The sequence below is a fragment of the Zingiber officinale genome, chromosome 8A (assembly GCF_018446385.1).
Source record: "Zingiber officinale cultivar Zhangliang chromosome 8A, Zo_v1.1, whole genome shotgun sequence".
NCBI classification, from domain to species: Eukaryota; Viridiplantae; Streptophyta; class Magnoliopsida; order Zingiberales; family Zingiberaceae; genus Zingiber; species Zingiber officinale.
Window position 1 is genome coordinate 13,274,827 of NC_056000.1, and position 3,864 is coordinate 13,278,690.

The 3,864-nt window shown below is 34.5% G+C and overlaps 1 long non-coding RNA gene across 1 annotated transcript; it reads right to left on the reverse strand.

The window, feature by feature from the left end:
* Positions 1 to 1,701: 1,701 nt before the first annotated feature.
* LOC122007895 lies at positions 1,702 to 3,626 on the reverse strand. The gene is made up of 4 exons (XR_006119148.1): positions 3,404 to 3,626; positions 3,056 to 3,324; positions 2,326 to 2,485; positions 1,702 to 1,737 (listed from the first exon to the last, which is right to left on the reverse strand). It is a non-coding gene; the product is annotated as an uncharacterized LOC122007895 (long non-coding RNA).
* Between the last annotated feature and the right edge of the window lie 238 nt (positions 3,627 to 3,864).

The following is a 3,864-nucleotide window of genomic DNA, read 5'->3' on the forward strand; positions in this document are numbered from 1 at the left end:
CTGTCTGGACTTTTCCTGCACACTTGATCAAAGTGTCAGACAAGAACACAACTAACTTAACCTATTTGTCATTCATCAAAACCTGGGTTAGACCGTTAGTGCTACCCGCACCAACAGAAAGAATATGAGAAGTGCTATGCATACGAAACTATATAAATGGAAGGATATGTTTCTAAAGTGAGTAATTTATAAACCTGAGTCATTACTTATTTATACTATGTCAAGTCCATGATAAGGTGAAGTCTCTGTGAGAATATTATACTCTAGTGTAACATGGTGAGTTGCTTCAAAATCTGGATGTCATTCTTGGTTCTCGGGAGTCGATGAAACTATATTAAGAGGGATGTAAAGTGAAAATGCTTCCGAATGAGATGATTTAGCTATAGATTGCGAAAAGGAGAGTAGAGGTCTAACTCTGAGATAAATTTAATATATTTTCTGACTATATGACTAATTAAATTTTCTAGCACAATCACACCTGTTTAACCAACGATGCGATAGATATAACATCGTTCAAAATCACTACAAGAAAAAAGCCTAACAACAACGGTTTTTCACCGTTGTCGTAGCCCATCTTGAACTGTTGTTAAAGGCCGTGTTGTTAAAAGGGGTGCCCAAAGACAATAGTTTTTAACCGTTGTCTTTGAAGGCAAAGACAACATTTTTACAACAGTGAAAAACTGTTATCTTTTCCTTCAAAGACAACAGTTTTTCACCGTTGTCTTTGAGCGTCTACCTTTAATAATAGGGTCTTCAACAACAGTTTTAAACTATCTACGACAACGGTGAAAAACCATATTTGTCTTTTTTAGAAAAAAAATTAAAAAAAATAATACACAATTTTCAAATATTATAATCATTCAAAATACTAAATTTCAAAATAAAATTTAATATACAATTTTCTAACATTCAAAAATAATATCTATAACATTCTGAAGAAATTTCATAAACAACCAACAAAATTTCATAAGCAACCAACAAAATGATAACACTATTAAAACAAAGGTAGAACAATATAACACAAGATTTTCTACTTAGATGTCGGTGAAGAGGAGGGATTGCAGCTCCTAGTGCTCCTTAATTTGTTAAAATCTCTTCATTTTTTTAGCTTGTCAGCATTCTTCCCAATACTCTTGAGGACACCTAAAAAGAGTAGAATGAAATTGTGCAATCCTGTGTACAAGAACTATGTAATTTTAAGTGGTGGATCATGTCTGTCACAAGTTTGCCACTATTTTTTTTAACCATTATGCACAGATTGTAGACAAGCATGAAAATAAGCAGAACCATAAATATAAGTGAATAAAGGATACCTTTCAATCTTCTAAATCTTCTTTTCTGGTTGGCCCGTCTCCTTTTCCTCTCTTCTTTTGTTAACTCTGCCTCTTCTTTGATGTTTCCTTTTCCATGAAAAATCTCCTCAGGGGCAAGCATAGCCGCATCTGAGACGGCTAATGGAGCAACCTGCAAAATCATTGTATTTCAGTGACTCGAAACTGTTTTTACCATAAACTAAAAGATAACTCCAAAAGATATTTTTACCTCTTCCATTGCTAGAGCAGGTACATTGACTTGTATAGACATGTCCTCAATAATCTACATCATAACTTATGGTCAATCAAGAAATAAATACTAAAAGAATTAAACACTTGATAAGCTTTATTGCTAACCGGCTTTGGAGCAAAATGGAAGTGTGACAAATCAACTTAAGGAAATCTTTTTGAATAGCATTGTTGCCTGCAGGCATAAAAGAAAAAGTGTATGAGAAAAGCTGAGAAGCTACATAAGCAGCCAGATGTTATCGCAGATCAATACCATAGATCTAGTGGATCTGAATTATTAACAAATTCAGATTGTAGATATCCCAATGTTAGTTTTTTTTTGCTATAAAGTAAAGTCATTATATGCATCAGTAAGAAAGACATCTATCGATAATATAATCTTCCATCAGGACTTCTGAGAAAGTTTCCCAGGCAAACAAACAGAAAGGAGGGAAAAACCCAAAGAACTTGAGAGGTTTCAATATAATTTCTCAATAGTGAGAATACAACAGTTGTAAGGAGCTTAAAGAAAATGCGTCGATGAAGACTTATAAACTGACACCTAAGACATACTACTTGGGGAAGAAGTAGTCACTTAATAACAATGCATACGTTCAAAACTAAGTTGAAAAACAATGCTATTTACTGAAAGAATTCACAAGTACACACTGAGCAAACAACACAGAGTAAGATTGTTAAACACACAACCAAACTAAAACTCACAAGACTAAAACATCATTAACTCTAAATAAACAATGAGGAAAGGATTATACTAGCAACTCACATGAATTGCCTAAGGATAATGCAAGTACTTGAGTCAACATACTGCCAAATCTATTTTTTTTAGACAACTTTCTCAAGCCCCTTCTCTAAAGTTGATGGGAACTGCAACAGTCTTAAATTATGACCAGTTGGAGCAGTATCCAACAGTATAACTGACTAATCTGCAAATAAAAAGAAAGAAAAATGTTTTTTAGCAGTTCGTCCTCTTAAGTTTTGGCTCATATACATCATTCGAGAAAATAAAAACTTCTTCAAAGATGATAAGCATAAGAATTCACATCATATAACAAGATTCCCCATAGAACACAAGCATTAAACATTATAAAAACAAACTTCAAAGGTTTGTATCATAAATGAATTGGTACATAACTTATCAAACATATAAAACAAACTTAGAAATGTTAACCTAATCATATGGACTTCTGAAAAGCACCTAAAAATTTATCAAATATGAAGAATGAGTTTCGTTACAAAATGGAATCTATCCTTCTCATAAGTTATATGTATTCTTAACTGTGAGTCACACCGAAATGTTATAAACCTCCATGCTCGTAATGAGAGTAAAACCTTGCTCAGAATTGACAAAGAATTAAAGTAGGATCTATCAATCCAAGCGCATAAAGGCTTCAAGTAAGCCATCAGACAAGAGAAAAAAGGTTTTAAATTGCACGACTTCAATTATACCTTATCACAGTCCAAAAGCAAGAGATTTTGGACAAAGAGAAACTCACTTGATAATTTCAACAAAGCTCATGGCCTTATTGACTTTGGGAATCGCATTCGTAAGCTCAGAAATAAATCCGTTCAAGTCCTCATCAAACAAATCATCACCCTCCACCAAGCAGTCGGCAGGTAGCCGGTTCGCACAACCGACGCTCTCTGGGATTCTATTTTAATGAGAAATAAAAAATTTACGATTACCTTGAGCTCCTCCTTGCTTACTGTGGAGAGGGAAGACGAGCTTGTTGCGCTCCTCTTGCTTGCTACGGAGAGGGAAGAGCTGCAAAGAGGAAAGGAAATTTGAGGAGGCGAGATTCACTTGGAGATAAGGTATTCCCTAACATCGTCAAGCTAGTGACCTCTATCGAGACCTTCTCTACAATGGCGAAACTGCAGGCTGCAACCTGCAAGGGACAGTGACATGGATGCGTGATCGTTGGTGAGAGGAACGATGCCTGGCAACGCCGACGATAGGGATGCGTGAGCGTGGGTGAGAGGAACGGTGGTGGTAAGTACGGGTTAGGGATTGAGGAGAAAAAAGAAACAACACAGTAGATAGAAAAAAAAAAGGATTGAAGGTAATTATGTTACTAGGGTGGTATAATACGGTGACATTGATAAAGTTTGTCTCAATAAATAGTGTAATATGATCTTTTAATTTTTAAAATAATCTTTTTTTATAAATATCGTTAAAAATTATTTATAATGATATTTTAAATCAAATGTCATTAAGAAAGTGTAGTAATAGGGTATATTTCTAGTAGTGGAAAAAGAGGTAAAAATATGGGAGAATTAGGATATACACAAACTTAAGAGGAGA